Source organism: Geotrypetes seraphini, chromosome 10 (assembly GCF_902459505.1).
Source record: "Geotrypetes seraphini chromosome 10, aGeoSer1.1, whole genome shotgun sequence".
Lineage (NCBI taxonomy): Eukaryota > Metazoa > Chordata > Amphibia > Gymnophiona > Dermophiidae > Geotrypetes > Geotrypetes seraphini.
Genome location: NC_047093.1, coordinates 73,258,107 through 73,275,095, shown reverse-complemented (window position 1 = coordinate 73,275,095; position 16,989 = coordinate 73,258,107). Strand labels below are relative to the sequence as shown.

The 16,989-nt window shown below is 42.3% G+C and overlaps 1 protein-coding gene across 12 annotated transcripts in view; it reads left to right on the top strand.

Moving 5' to 3' along the window:
• Positions 1-16,989, top strand: part of GAPVD1 (GTPase activating protein and VPS9 domains 1) — a 189,433-nt gene that overhangs the window by 37,764 nt on the left and 134,680 nt on the right. The window lies entirely within an intron of this gene.

Sequence of the window (16,989 nt, the reverse complement as noted above, 5' to 3'; positions counted from 1 at the left end):
CGCGCCGCATGTTCCCTGATCTGTCGCGGCGGCACGAGTGTGCATGCGCGCCAGAAAAGCTTCCCTGCTCTCCACCTCACAATACGGCCCTACCGGCCGAAGTGTCTTTAGATGCTGCCGCGGCAAGGCAGTGCAGAGCGGCGGCTGCCAGGAGGAGGCCGCGGCGGATGACAGATACAGAAAGCAATACTTAGAATTGGGGCTGGAGATTCAGTGGAGTTTGTGGTGCTCTCCACCTCATGCAATACGGCCCTACCGGCCGAAGTTTCTTTACACGCTGCAGCGGCTCCTCTCATCTGCCCAGGCCCCGCTCCCTCTCGCGGTGCTAGCGGCGGCCATGGGGCCTTTCAGGCTCAAACGGGCGCATTGGCTCAGAGAGTGCCTGTTTGGGTGAGCATGTTATTTTGTTATTTGAGCAAAGGGGTATGTGTGTTGGTGGTGGATTTGGTAGCCCTTTGTGGATATTCAGTGGTTTGCAGTTCCTTCTCCCTCTCTCCCCCTGCCGATGGACAGTCATGCAGCTGACTGTGAATGAGTATGTGGAATGCTTGGTTGGGCCAAAGAGAGAGAGAGAGAAAGAAAGACGGACACACACATCTATTCTAGCATCCGTTAATGTAACAGGCTTAAAGACTAGTTCAGTAATATAAGGCTGACATCTTTATCTGACTATATTGACCTATCAATAGCTGAACTGTGTGTATTGCAGTTCCAATTGCAGTAAAGCATGTTCTTTTGTTAAAATGAGTATGCAAATATTTATATGAAATTCTTCAGTCATTAAAATGCAGTTCTGTAAGTGGGTGCATTGTGCCTTTTTAGGTACCCTGATGCTGTGTGATGAGAGCTTATTCTTTGTTAGAATCTGGATGTCCAGATTCAGTTATAAAATACAGTACTAGTATTAACCAGCATTGGTGTGCCTTACATTTATGCACCCTAAGTTACATCAGCTAAAGATCTGATGTAACTACAAGTACCCAAATGTTGCAAAGCTGCACATAGTTTATAATACTGTAATTGCTCACATAATTATCAGCATTGCCTATGCTCCTCCCATATGAAGGTCCTCTTGCATTTATGCACTATGCCATTTATGCATGCCCTTATAGAATAGATGTTAATGTATGAGTGGCAGCAAAGCGACTAAAGTGTAACTTACAAAGGTGCCATTGTTGTGTGTATGTATAAATATATATCTATATAGATATATAAAATCGGATGTATGTGTGTATGTTCCTGCATAACTCTGAAACGCATGGAGCGATTTCAACCAAACTTGGTATATATATCACTTACATATAAGTGTCACCTATAGACATAAGGGGTATTGTGTTATACAGTTGGGTACAGAGGGTTTTATATATTATATATATAAAACCCTCTGTAAATATATAAAACTAACTCTGGAAACATCTAGCATTTTAGACACGACGCTTAAAAACACCAAACTTGCCTACAATATAATTATATTTTTAGTTTAATAGGTGTGTCATTCTGGATGGATGGGCATTCTCCCCATCCTCCTGGAGGCACCTCGCTAGTGGTGCAGAAGGAATCTACTCCAGCTTTTCAACCCCTCCTCCTTCACCAGAGGGCTCTGCTGCCCCCTTCAATTTTTCCTTATGCACGTGAACCATAAGGAGTCTTTCTAATCTGCTGTTTCTTTATGTTTTTTCAAGTGTCTGTTCATGATTTTTGTCGGCTTTTTGTGCTTCAAGCTCCTGAGATTGGAGGAAAGGTAATAAATGGATGAAAACTGGGAAAAACACAAACAACATCAAAGCAGGTGCCATAAGACGATGAGAAGGGCCAAAAGAGACTACGAGGAAAAAATAGCCAAGGAGGCAAAAAAGTTCAAGCCATTCTTTTGATATATCAAGGGGAAACGACCCGCGAAGGAAGAGGTGGGGCCATTGGATGACCATGGAATAAAGGGAATACTAAAGGAGGACAAAGTCATTAACTACAAACTGAACACACTTTTTGCGTCTGTATTTACTTTAGAGGATATACACAACATATCGGAAGCTGAAGGCTATACAGAGGAAACGAAGAAGGGAAACTGACAGGGTTGATGGTCATTCTAGAATAGGTATGCAGGCAGATTGATAGGCTTAAAAAACGATAAATCCCCAGAACCTGGAACCGGATGGCATCCATCCGAGGGTAATTAAGGAACTGAAAGGGATTATAGCTGAACTGCTCCAACTAATAGCTAATCTGTCGATCAAATCAGGAAGGATTCTGGAAGACTGGAAAGTGGCGAATGTTACACCAATCTTCAAGAAAGGTTTGAGGGGAGATCCAGGAAACTACAGACCGGTGAGTCTGACCTTGGTACCGGGAAAGATGGTAGAGGCACTGATAAAGGACTGCATAATTGATCACCATGACGGACACAATCTGATGAGGATCAGCCAGCATAGTTTCAGCAAAGGAAGATCTTGCTTGACGAACTTACTGCACTTCTTCGAGGGAGTAAACAGGCAGATAGACAAAGGTGACCCGGTCGACATTGTATATCTGGATTTTCAGAAGGTGTTTGACAAGGTCCCGCATGAACGACTACTTTGAAAAATTGTGAGCCATGGAATCGAGGGTGAAATATGTGGACTAAAAACTGGTTGGTGGAAAGGATACAGAGTGGGGTAAATGGACAATACACGGACTGGAAAAGCGTCACAAGTGGAGTGCCCTAAGGTTCGGTGCTTGGGCCCGTGCTCTTCAACATATTTATAAACGTCCTGGAAATTGGTATGACAAGCGAGGTGATTAAATTTGCAGACGATACAAAGTTATTCAGAATAGTGAAGACACAGGAGGATTGTGAAGACCTGCAACATGACATAAAATGCTCGAGAAATGGGCTGCGACATGGCAAATGAGGTTCAACATGGAAAGTGTAAGGTGATGCATGTCGGTAACAAAAATATTATACACGAATACAGGATATCCGGTGCAGTACTCGGAGAGACCCCCCCATTAAGAGACTTGGGAGTACTGGTAGACTAGTCAATGAAGCTGTCCGCACAGTGTGTGGCTGCGGCGGCGAAAAGGGCAAACAGAATGCTATGAATGATTAAGAAGGGGATCACAAACAGATCAGAGAAGGTTATCATGCCGCTGTTCCAGGCCATGGTACGCCCACACCTGGAATACTGCCTCCAGCACTGGTCGCCGTACATGAAGAAGGACATAGTACTACTCGAAAGGATCCAGAGAAGAGCGACTAAAATGGTTAAGGGGCTGGAGGAATTGCCGTACAGTGAGAGATTAGAGAAACTGGGCCTCTTCTCCCTTGAAAGTAGGAGACTGAGAGGGGATATGATCGAAACATTCAAGATAATGATGGGAATAAACTTAGTAGATAAAGACAAGTTGTTCATCCTCTCCAAGGTGGAGAGAACAAGAGGGCACTCTCTAAAGTTAAAAGGGGATAGATTTCGTACAAATGTAAGGAAGTTCTTCTTCACCCAGATAGTGGTAGAAAACTGGAACGCTCTTCCGGAGGCTGTTATAGGGGAAAACACCCTTCAGGGATTCAAGAAAAGGTTGGATAAGTTCCTACTTGAACAGAACATGCGCAGGTAAGGCTAAACTCAAATAAGGCACTGGTCTTTGACCTAAGGGCTGCTGCGTGAACGGACTGCTGGGCACGATGGACCACTGGTCTGACCCAGCAGCGGCAAATCTTATGTTAAAAAAAAAAGCACACCTCCAAAAGAAAACCACACAGAATAAGCCATTGGGATGTAGGCAGGACCAGTATTCTTAGTAGACTGGCCACACAGACATCCCAACAGAGCAGTGGAGCATCCTAGGGGCCACTGCTGTGAACCTAACATTAAAAGTCCCAGGTACACATTTTACCATAGCCTGCTTATATTGTATGGTGAGCCCTCCAAAACCCTCTGTACCCAATTGTATAACACAATACCCCTTATGTCTATAGGTGACACCTATATGTAGGATGGGTTTTGGAAGGCTCTCATCTTCCACTACAAGAGTAGCGTTTAGAGTGGAATATGGGCCTGAGTTCTCATCTCTATAGTTGATTATATTGCTCACCAGGCTTCTCCAGGAAACTGCTTGCTGCTCTACTTGGACTGGTCATAATGTCTGAAGTTGTCATACAGAAAGTATGTACTGTTTCATTCACATCTTTTTTTTTTTTTTTTTTTGGGGGGGGGCCGGGGTTGGGAATGGGTAAGTGACCACTGGGAAGTGTCTGTATGTGTGGGGGGGGTTCATGCTTATATCCCTCCGGTGGTCATCTGGTCAGTTTGGGCACCTTTTTTGGCATTTCCTGATAGTTAAAACAGCTCTAGCCCCAGTCATCTATCTAAATGGTCCCCTGGGTGTATTCATAAATGTTTGATTATGGCAGAAAAACATCCAGATCATAAGCCTGTTCTTGTCCCACATACACCACACCTCTAACATACCCCCTTGAGATTTAAATGAACAGCTTAGTTATCCATCTAGAAAATAAATTTCAAAAATAGCAAAATGTACATATGTTCCTTTATGCCACTTTTTGGCCATCTTTCTTTTTTGAAAATGAGCCATATAGTGAATCTAAACTATGAAAAAAAAATTGCTAATTAACCTGCTGGATGTGTTTAAAGTGCAGTGATGTGCCACATTCGTGTTTGTATAAAAATACAGTAAAAATGGGCTTACCAACGATCCACCAAAATAACCTTCCCTCCATAGCACACAGACAAATCTAGAAATTACTGTATATAAAGTCCATGCAGAGTTAATACATTTACTCATAAAAACAGAACTCTTGACACAATATATGCCTTAAATCATAACAAAAATATTTACAGCCAAATACAGTTAAAGTCCTTTCCCTTTTGTGTTAAAAAGTGTCCTCACTATCCCTTTACTACTGATGGTGTTGCTCCCTGTCCCAAGGATTTTAACTTGTTCCATCTTGCTCTGCCCTAACTCCACTTTAACCTCAAACATCCGAGTCACTGCCAGTGATTGTCTTCTAAGAGTGCACACACTTTCTTGACAGTGCACACTGTCGGGGAAAAGAATATGGGCTTGTATTAATGAGTGAACTCTCTTTACATATACCGTATTTTCACGCATATAACGCACGCGCTATACACGATTTTACAAACCGCGCATAACCATGCGCGTTATATTCGTGAGCGCATTATACAATTTGTTTTTTACATTGCTGGTTCCCCCCCCCTGACATCCGATTCATCCCCCAGCCCCCCTGCACCGTTTGCGGTGGAGAAGCAGCCTGCGGTCCCGCCCCGGAGGAAGCAGCGCAGGGCTCGCTGGCATCGCGATCCAACGGCAGGCTGCTTCTCCACCGCAAACGGTACGGGGGGCTGGGGGATGAATTGGACGTCGAGGTGGGGGTGCGAGCAGTCCTTCAGGGTGGGGGGCTGAAAGGCAGGAGAACTCCGAGCAGCAAGGCAGGAGGAGGTTTTACTTCAATGAGCAGCATGCGCGGTATACGCGTGTGCGCACTATATGGAAATTTGTTTACATACATGCTGTGTTCCCGCGCGCTATATGCGTATGCGCGTTTTACGCGTTTGCGCGTTATATGCGTGAAAATACGGTAATATTCACTCATTTGCAAAGAGGGCACACTTAATGACATTCATTCCAGAATGAAAAAGAAAAGAAAACAGAAAAAAATGGCAATTTTTTGGCTACCCATCTCTTATCCATTCTCTAGGTCATTTACCAGCCTCTTCAAGTTGATGTGGATGAGGTTGCAATACTGCATGGGAAACATTCATTAAGGTCGTATTTTATGCCTCATTTGCCTTAGGCTATATTTGCCACCATTTTGGGCCTTGAATAATTGTAAGCTTTTCCAAGCAGGGACTGTCGACTAAATGCCAAAATGTACAGCACAGTGTACACCTTTCAGCACTATATAAGTGATAAATTGTAGTAGTAGGATCTGTAGTAGGTTTGAGGGTGATAGACTTGCTGTTTAAAGAACATTCTTGGATGCTTTCTCTGCTAAACTTTCTCATAGCTAGGTTGCAGGAGCCTATTGTGCAACTGTTTGCACAAAATGAATACCACTTAGTATCAGACCCCAAGCAAATTACCACAAATTCTCTCTCAAACAGCAGGAAAACTTGGGGTGGGGGATGATGATTCCTTGTCACGTTTCCAAATTAAAAATGCATTTTGTTTTCATCCCATTTGCATTTTTCCATAAATGGCGTGCCTTATTTGAACAGTTAAGCAAGGCAGGCAGACTTCTAGTAAGAATACTCTGCAATTCAATTTGTGTTTTTAATCAGACCATAAAGATGGCTTTGTTTCTAACACAAACAACATGAAGAGGGATTTGCTTCATTTTTATATCAAGATTTTCAAAAGATTAGTCAGAGCTTATGTTGTATAAGGAAACCTTTATATGCTGTATAATAAAGGATAATATTAACAATTGGCATGTTTGTCTGCATCAGAATGGAAGCATTATTATGATTCTAGTAGACAGCTCTGTAAAACATCTTTAGATTTTTTCTGATTGTCCTATGTATTTATTCCTTTTCTGTTCATCTGGGTCTTATTGAAACACCGTCATGTACAAACTCCAGCTTTTTTTCTGCTCATTTTCTCCCTTCTAGAGGTTTTAGCATGGCATTTCATTTCGACCCTTAATAGTGCAGTAACCAAGAGGGATTAAGAACATAAGAATAGGCTACTGGGATCCTGATGCACAAACGTTCAGACACCACAGTTTAAAAAAAAAAAAAAATACCATGGTGGGAGAGACTTTGTTTTTACCGGGTGATGCTCAGCACAGTACCATGCAAATTATATGCATGCTATTTGTGCGGAGCAGCAGCCCCTGGTAAAAGGGAGAGGAATTGTGCCTGGTGCTTGCACAAAAGAGCAATTATGAGCACAGCTCCTAACTCCTATTCCTCCTGTCAGACCCAAAAAAATTTTTTTCCTGCCACTGCTGCTTCTCCCTGCCTGTTCAGCTGATCACAGCAAGTGAATCCCCAAACAGCTGAGCCAGCAGAACTCTCCAAAACCTCTAATTGGCAGCTTTGGGGAGTCCTGCCAGCTCAGCTAATCGAGGATTCCTTGGCTGTGATGAATTGAACCAACAGAAGAGCAAGATGGGCGCAGCTGTTGTGCGTGTGTAACACACACGCACAACAACTGTGGCCATTAAAAAAAAAAAAAAAAGACTCCTGATCCCTCCCTCCCATCAATCTCCCCAGCCCTCCAACAGACACCGGTCTAGTGGGCTGACCCCCCCATCCCAATACTTGCGACAGCCCCCGTACCTTCAATAGAAGAATGACAGGAGGGATGGCCACTCCTTCCTGCCATAGGGTTGGGATCTCCCCCTACACCCCCCTGTACCTTCAATAGAAGAACGTCGGGAGGAATGCCCACTCTCCTGCCTCAGGGTCTGCCTCTTCAAAATGGCGGCTCTAGCCCTGGCCCTGCCCGGTGCATCCTAGGATGATCTGGGGATGGGCTTAAAGCCCTGATTGGTTCAGGCACTTAGGGCCCCTCCTCTATCGCTGCCAGAACATTTGAGCACCAATTATTTGGTGCTGGGGGGGGCATTATTGTTACTGCATCACAAGGAAAGTTCATTACAATACTAATGAGCTCCTTGTAATGCATTAGCATAGTATTCTTGGTGGCTGCTATGAGCTTCATTAGCATCCAAGGAGAATAATTTGTACATAAGAAGGGAGCTTTCCATGCTAGTACGACTGCTTTTACAAGTCTTACTGCCACAGAATGTTTTTGAGCATTGGGGCCTGGGTCAGACCAATAGTCCATCTAGCTTAGTATCCTGTTTCCAACAGTGACCAATCTAGATCCATAGGTACCTGGTAGAAACCCAAATAGTAGCAGCATTCCGTGGTATTAATCCCAGGGCAAGCCATGGCTTTCCCCCTTGTATGTCTCAATTACAGATTCTGCCATAGAAGAAACAGTCCATGCTCTTCCCAGCCTTGCAAACCAAGAAGCAGCAGACTAAAGTGACTTCTTGTTTTTAATTTTTATATATATTTCAGTACAAATACTGAGCCATTGGGCTAGTCCAGATGACTGTTTTTAAAATCAAAACAGGAATTTTCAACAATGAAAAACATGCAGTTGCATTAAGGATTTTTTTTTCCTTGGACAGAGAGGAATCCTTTTGTATTTGAGGGTATTAGAGATATTTTTATCAGATACATTCAGTTCTGTGCTGCTAGGAATTTGTGGGATGACTTTGTACATTCATGCAAAAGATACTTTGTGAAAAAAATTACTAGTTGAATCAATCGTAAAGAAAAAATGAGTATGTTTGTAAGTTGGGATCTAGCTAGGTACTTGTGACCTGGGTTGGCCACTGTAGGAAACAGGATACTGAGCTTGATCGACCTTCGGTCTGTCCCAGTATAGCAATTCTTATGTTCTTATCAGCTAGGCATGCTGATCTAGATGCCTTACAGTAGGACTTTTTATAGAATCAGGGCCATTATGTTGAAGCCAAAGAACTTTGGTCTTGTCTTTATTTAATTTATGTTCAAATGATTTTTATTATTCCAACAAAAACAAGCAAATACAAATGGTAGCATCAATCAAGCAGGAACAGTGCAAATATAGCCTCCCACTCCCTCCCCATCCCTCCCCACCCCGAGAGTCCTGAGCCATAGTAAAAGCTAAGAGTCTGAAGTAAACCTAAAGGTTCAAAAGTCTGTTGCGAGCACGTGTTGTGAGGTCCTGGTGATCGAGGCAGACAGCGTGCCAGACTTTAAGAATAAATGGGATACCCATGTGGGATCCCTACGAGGGTCAAGATAAGGAAATTGGGTCATTAGGGCATAGACAGGGGGTGGGTAAGCAGAGTGGGAAGACTTGATGGGCTGTAGCCCTTTTCTGCCGTCATCTTCTATGTTTCTATGTTTCTAAGCATTCCCAGGTCCGACAAAATCTGCGACCCGGTCCATGATCTAAGTCTCCCACCAGTCGCCGCTCTAACGTTGCATGAATTATCATGAGGGATCTCCATTGGGCATAGGACGGGGGATCACGGGAAAGCCAGTTAGTGAGGATAGCTTTCTTCCCCAGCAAAAGCATTCTGGTTATAAAAGCTGACATTCCCCTGGGTTTGGGCGTGGCTATGTTATAAAATCCAAATAACGCCCTCGGTTGCGGGAGCCAATGCCTCCCCCAAAGCATTGTAGTATAATGTCCAAGGTGTCTCCAAAACTGTTGAATTTTGGGGCAGGCCCAAAACATATGACTTAAAGAAGCATGAGCCTGATTACATTTCGGACAAGAATGAGATGCAGTAATCCCCATCCGGGCTGCTCGTTCCGGTGGAATGTAAAGTCTCAGAACAATTTTCAATTGCATTTCCCAGTGGGTGATGTTAGGAGACACCTTTTGAATGTTCTTCAGTACCCGCTGGAGCTGCTGAGCCGTTAACTGACAGTGTAAGTCCTCGGCCCATGCTGCTGCTAAAATGTCCAGATTGGGGCCCGATTGACAGTCCCGGATCCCCACAATATGAAACCGTAAAGGAATCCTCTGTTGGGCTGAAAGGCTAAAGAGTTCTGAAAGAGCCTCCCTGCTGTCCTCAGTAAGAAAAGTCACAGGTAGGGACTGCACATAATGGCGAATCTGGTAATAGGCAAATATGTCATTAGACTGTAAGTCAAAAGTTTGTTGTAGTTCCGCAAATGTTGCCAGGCCTCCCCTCTTCTGAAAAAAGATGAAAAAGATACTGAAGTCCCTGTGCCTTTCATCTAGAAAAGGCGGCAGTTTGCAATCCCGGCTGAAACGCTCCATTGCCCTGTATTGGTAAATATAAGGACACCCCAGAAGACAGTTGTGCAGATTTACACACCCACTTCCAGGTTCGCCGAGCTGGCGCAAAGATCGGATGGTGGGATATCAAAGGAAGTATCCGTGGATCCGCCACATGCAAGTAATAGCTCACATGATACGGAACCAACAAAGATAGCTCCAATGGTGTAGCAGTAAAATCAGAAGTCCCTCTGAACCAATCATTAATATGTCTCATCTGACAAGCCATGGCATACCAACGTACATTCAATAAACCATAGCATTTTCCTTCATAGTACCTTCTGACCTCAATGCCTTCCCTGGCTGATACACCTACCACAATTTCTGATAATTCACTGGCACATATTCATACAAACTCTGATGTACTGCTGATAGCATCTTAAAACAAACCCTTTGAGCCACTGGAAGTCAGTGCAATTTCTTTAACACCTGAGTGATGTGTTCTTTTGCGTGAAGTACCCAAAATCAGCCTTGCCGCAGAGTTCATCAATTGTTGCAACGCTTTGCATTTAACCTTCGCTAATCCCAAGTAAAGCATATTACAATAATCTAAACGAGTCAAATTCAGTGCCTGAACCACTGAACAGAAATCATATGAAAGGAGCATTGACTTTACTCTATAAAGTGTCCGCAACTGCGAGTATCCACCCTGAGGACCTGTCTTCCCATGGAAAGAGTATAATCTAAACCAGGGGGACTCCGGTCCTCGAGAGCTGTATTCCAGTCGGATTTTCAGAATTTCACCAATGAATATGCAGGAAATCTATTTGCATGCACTGCTTTCAATGCATATTCATTGGGGAAATCCTGAAAACCTGACTGGAATACGGCTCTCGAGGACCGGAGTTCCTTACCCCTGATCTAAACAAACACTCAGGATCACAATCTCTCTCTTTTTTTAAATTTATTATTTATCATTTTACACAAAATTATCAAGCATACTATCTTGTACAGTAATATTGTAATTAGGAACATAAAAGAAAGGAAGAAAAATTTTATAAAGGAGAATATTACAATATTAAGCAATATTACAATATTAAGCAATCAATATTCCACAATTATCTGTAATCCAAGACTTTCAAAGAGTGACATTGATGATTAAGAAAAATCAATTAAAAAGAAAATCAAAAGTGACTGAAGTCACAGGGGGATTTCTAATCCTGAGTCTCAGTTGTTATTCTAGTTGTTCCATCTTTCTCAAGACGTTTCAAAGCTACAAAATTTGTTAGGTGTGTCAGATCAAAGAAAACATATTTATCTGAACCATAATGAAAAATACATTTATAGGGCAACCTAAGAAAAACTTTCCCCCCACTGAAATTACACCTGGTTTCAATAACAAAAACTGCTTTCTCTGTTTTTGAGTCTCTTTGGTGACATCTGTCCCAGAAACATCTTCATAATCCAGTTCTTATCTGGTGCCAAAGCAACAATCGCCAACAATATTGCTGGTGTGACCAAGTCTTTTGTAGAGGTTTCCAATAAGGTGGAAATATCTAATTGTGGTTCCTGTTGCCCTTGATTAACCAATTACTGCTTCATATTTCTATCAGGCAAATGGTATACTTGTGAAAAAGGTGGAATTCGTTTTTCGGAAACTGAGAAAACTTCTAGGAAAAAATTATTTAACATTTCCCTAGGGGACATAGAGAAAACCCTAGGGAATTTTAGAAACCTCAAATTATTGGCTCAGTGGCCATTTTCAATCATTTCCAGTTTCAGCTTGATATTAACACAGTCTTTAATCACAACTTCTTGTACCTGTTTGACCTCTATTATTTCAATTTAATTTTTCCCCAGCTTAGTTTTAATCGAGGTCATTTCGATTGTATTACATTTAGTTCTTGTTCTTATTTGTGTATTTTCTTTTCCACCTCTCTAATTTGTGGGTTCAAAGTGTTTCCCAATTTAATGATTAAGTCTCAGAGAGACTCAATAGTAATTTCAGTGGGTTTTTCAACCACGAAAGAACTAGTCTCATCTCCCAAAGTTGTAGTTTGTTGGTCCTGTTGTTCCTCCTCTTCGATGTTCCAATCGCAGTATCGCTCTCAAGACTCAAAAAGTCTTTCGGGATATCTGTCTCCAAGCTCCCAGATGAACAAGCCTCCCAGGCTGCAGACACTATCTCATTAGACGCACCTGGTTCCCACGGTGAGCTGGTACGCTGCGGTTGGGAGGAGTGTCTCTTGCTTCAGGGCTCAGCGTGATCTCTAGCCCAGGGATCCCTTTAGCGGCATAACTCTGCATCGCTGGGTCCAGCGGGTGATTTCCTGATGTTTTTGACTCCCTTTGAAGACAATTCAAAAGCTGCTCAATGGTGATTGTAGGGGGATTTTCAGGGCACCGCGCGTCTCCTGCGGTTCTTCTCCCCCTCCTTTTAGGCATGAGGAAAATTTCAGTCAAGCTGAAAAGCAAAACAAAGTAAAATGTCCAATTTTACCGAGCGCTCGAGAGACGCTTCCGACATTCAGTCACTCGCGGCCATCTTGGATTTTTCACAATCTCTCTCTTAACTTGCAGACTCAAACCATGAACCAGAATTTCAGTTGGAAGGTTCTCTACTTCATCCTCACTCACTATCATTACTTCTGATTTTCCAACATTCAGTTGTAATCCATGATCATCCATCCAATCATTTACAGTAGATTTCATGTACTTATTTCATTCTTTCCCAACTTCCATCATTCCATTCTCAATAGGGAAGAAGAACAGGATATCGTTGGCATAAAATCTATAATACACCCCCAATTCACAAAATCTTTTCCCTAGTGTAGCCAGATATAAATTAAACAACAAGGCCAACAGAGCACATCCCTGAGGCACTCCCTTTTTCACTTCCCTTACCTCTGATATCAATTGACTGCTTCGTACAACAAGTGACCGTCCGAACAAATATGCTGAAAACCAAGACAAAACATCCCCATTAATTCCCAATTTTGCCAGTTTCAACAACAAATCTAGATCAACAGTATCAAATGCCCCTGAACCATTGAGCGATACTACACAGTACGAAACATGTTTATCAAGACTCTCATAATTTCCACAACCGACATTAACAATTCAACACTATGACACTTTCTAAATCCATATTGCTGTGGATCTAAACAGTCAATCTTTTGAACATATTCCTCCAACTGTAACAAGACAAGTTTTTCTAAAACCTTACCAAAAAAAAGGTACCACATAAATTGAGTCATAAGTAGTCATTAAGTCCACAAACAATCCTTTCTTCTTCAAAACTGGTCTTACTGTTGACTGTTTATAATTAACTGGAAAAATTCCAAGCAACAGGGATTTGTTAACAATCTGAGCCACGTAAGGGGCAATTTTTTCTGCTACCTTTCATATAACCTTGGTGTTACAAGGATCCAGTACCGTTCTTGTAGGAGTGATTTTAGAAATTACCAATCTCACATCTTCAGTGCTAACCTGTTCAAATTTCTCACCCGAGAATTATTCACCTATTCCCCCAAACATAGAATTTGCCTTCTAAGGATTAATTAGTTATACCACAATCCATCTTCTCAAACAAATAATCAGCATAATCTTTTACTTTTACATTCCCCTTCATTCCCATTTCCAGTTAAATGTTGAATTACATGAAACATCTCCCTAGGCTGATTCAAAGCTGTTTTAATTTTATCTTGAAAGAATTTATTACAAACCTGATCACACAATGCCCATTATTCCAACAATTTAACACTATAGGTGAAATAATCCCTAGAATCATGAGACTTTCTGCAAACTCTCTCAGATTTCCTTAAATCACACTGAACTTCAGATGTAATCTCACTCCGCCTTTGAAAAGAGAGAGAGAGATTTTCCTTTCAGGTATCAATTTCTGTATTGTGCAACTGTTTTAATACAGTGTGATAATCCTTGCTAAAATTGCTTGATTAATAACTCTTTAAATTAATTCAGTACTTTATGTGAGATACCAAAGAAGGTAATTATAAAATTGGTTGATAGTAGCAAATGCAACAGTAAGATCGAATTGCAGCAAAATCAGTGATATTGATAATGATATTTTAGCTTCAGTGACCAGTGCCTAGCACTGATTTGGTCCCTGTGAAAGGTTCTAGAACTGAATTGTTAGGTTAAGATGGTTATGATGGTCAAATAAGAGGATAGTAGATCTACAGTTATAGCCTCTGACATCTTTGCTGGCAAAGGAATGCTAGCTACCAACCTAAAGTTAGCTGGTTGGTACAATCCTCTCTAATAAAACCCTTACCCGTGCATGCGCAGTTGACACAGCGTAATCCCTGCCGCCGTGATTTGTGCTTCCGTGCCATGTTCCATTTGTGGCGTGTGCGGCAGCTTCGATGAGAGCAACGTCAGGAGGGTGTCCTTCGAGGTGCTGTGAGGCGTCCGGCTGCTACTGCTGCACAGGGAAGTGGAGGGGGAGAGGGAAAAGGGGCTGCTTTAGGGGGAGGGATGTGCTGGGGGGGCAGGCAGCAATCTTGGTTTGCTCAGGGGGCCAGAGAGAGATAGGCAGGGGGCCAGGGAGAGAGACAGACAGAAAAAAGTGGCTGCTTTGGGGGGAGGGGTGTGCTGGGGGCAGGCAGCAATCTTGGTTTGCTCGGGGGGCCAGAGAGAGAGAGAGACAGGCAGGTGGCCAGGGAGAGAGACAGACACAAAAAAGTTGAGGGGGAGAGGGAAAATGGACTACTTTGGGGGAGGGGTGTGCTGGGGGGCAGACAGCAATCTTGGTTTGCTCGGGGGGCTAGAGAGAGATAAGCAGGTGGCCAGGGAGAGAGACAGAAAGAAAGACAGACAGACAAGGGGCCAGGGAGAGACACAGACAGAAAGAATGACAAACAGACAGGGGGCCAGAGAGACAGCCAGTGGCCAAGGAGTGAAAAAGAAAGAAAGACAGAGAGGGGGGCCAAGGAGAGACACAGAGAGACAAGGGGCCAGAGAGACAGAAAGACAGACAGACAGCGGCCAAAGAGAGAGAGAGAGAGACTAAGAAAAAAAAGACAGACAGCAGCCAAGGAGAGAAAGAAAGAAAAAGAAAGACAGACAGCGGTTAAGGAGACAGAAAGAAAGATAGACAGACACATCTATTCTAGCACCCGTTAATGTAACGGGCTTAAAGACTAGTAATAATAATGAATAGATTTATTTATATCCCGTCATACCTTTCAGTTCAAGACGATTTACAACGAGAGAGGCTGCAGGAATGCAGCAAAATTACATCATAAGAACATAACAACTGCCATCTCCAGATCAGACCTTCGGTTCATCAAGTCCGGCGATCTGCACACGCAGAGGCCCAGCCAGGTGTACACCTGGCGTAATTTTAGTCACCCATATCCCTCTGCCTCTCGTAAGGAGATGTGCATCTAGTTTGCTTTTAAATCCTAGTGCGGTGGATTCCACAATAACCTCCTCTGGGAGAGCATTCCAAGTGTCCACCACTCGTTGCATGAAACAGAACTTCCTGATATTTGTCCTGGACTTGTACCCCTTTAGCTTCAGTCCATGTCCTCTTGTCCATGTCACATTGGACATTGTCAATAATTTTTTTTCCTGCTCTATAATTGTGCATAACTGTGTTATCTGGTTATGCACTATTATAGAATTTCATAGATTTAAAAAAAAAGGGCCCATTGAAGATTTTTGGTGTTGGTAAAGGAAAGTGTTATTCCATGTTGCCCACCTTCTGATGGTCCATAAAAATAACTTTAGCTGAGAGAACTTGGCGGTTTGAATGATTATATAAAATGAGAGAAAATTTAAACTATACTGGACCATGTTAAATAGTGGCTATTACATTAGTGCCTTCTATTCTGCCAATACCTTTCGGTTCTAGGCAGATTACAAAATAATTGGTCTGGGCATACCCAGTGAGATTACTCAAATGACACGAGATGAACAAAAACCATCACTAACAGAACTGGAAGTAAACGCAATCAAATATCCTATACAGAGCACTCTCAAAATTCTAGGAATACAATTAGATAGACGCTGCACTATGCAGACACAGATACACAAAGTCATACAGAAGGCATTCTTCATCATGCGAAACCTAAGAAAAATAAGAAAATTATTTACCAAAGAACACTACAAGATCATTGTACAATCCCTCACACTCAGTACCTTGGATTACTGCAACAGCCTCTACCTACCATGCCCAAACAACATGATAAAACAACTACAGACCGTTCAGAACACAGCCATCAGACTCATCTACTGTCTCAGCAAATTTGACCACATCACTCCCGCCTATGTAGACTCTCACTGGCTTCCGATAAAAGCAAGAACTCAATTCAAGTTCTATTGTCTTCTATTTAAATAACCCATGGAACTGCCCCCTGTTACCTAAACAACCGCCTATACCGCTACCACTCATCCAGATCAAGGAGAACTCAAAACCTATTCACCTTCCCCCCTCATAATGGTACCCGACGTAAGAAACTATACGACAGCCTTCTAGCGACACAGGCAGCGAAAATTGACCCCACCATCACCAAACTAATGATCAACACAACAGACATCAAAGTGTTTCGAAAAGAAATCAAAACATTTCTATTCAAAAAACACGTCCTTACTAACTAGTCTCCTCCCCTTTCGCACAAGCTCTCCCTCTCTTGAATATCACATTAGTCAACTCCTAGAACCTTTCCTCCAAAAATACTCAGATTCCTAAATAAGCATTTACCTCACTATCCAACAAACTTCTTTCGTCATTGTTAGGTAACTTTTCGTCTGCAACCCGTATATACTGATATTCTCCACTATATCCTGTTATCACTTGATTCTCTTAAATGTAATTCTTATAATTGAATCCTCTACCACACCATGTAAAGTACATGAATCACTGTTATGTAATTTCTCTAGATAATCTGTTATGTAATTTCTCTAGATAATCTTTGTTATGCAATTCTCTCGGTAATGTCCAGATCTCTTATAATTTGTAATCCGCCTAGAACCGCAAGGCACAGGCGGAATAGAAATCACTAATGTAATGTAATGTAATTATTATTTTTGGTTATGGTAACTTCTGTAGAGAAAATTTGCTAGTTGATCTACACCTGTTGTTAGGGAGGAGATAGGTTTTTTGTGGCTGCAGAGAATGCTTATATTTAATTCATAAATACTATATCAGACTAAAGGTCTATTAGGATCATATATGCAGTGTCATGTATG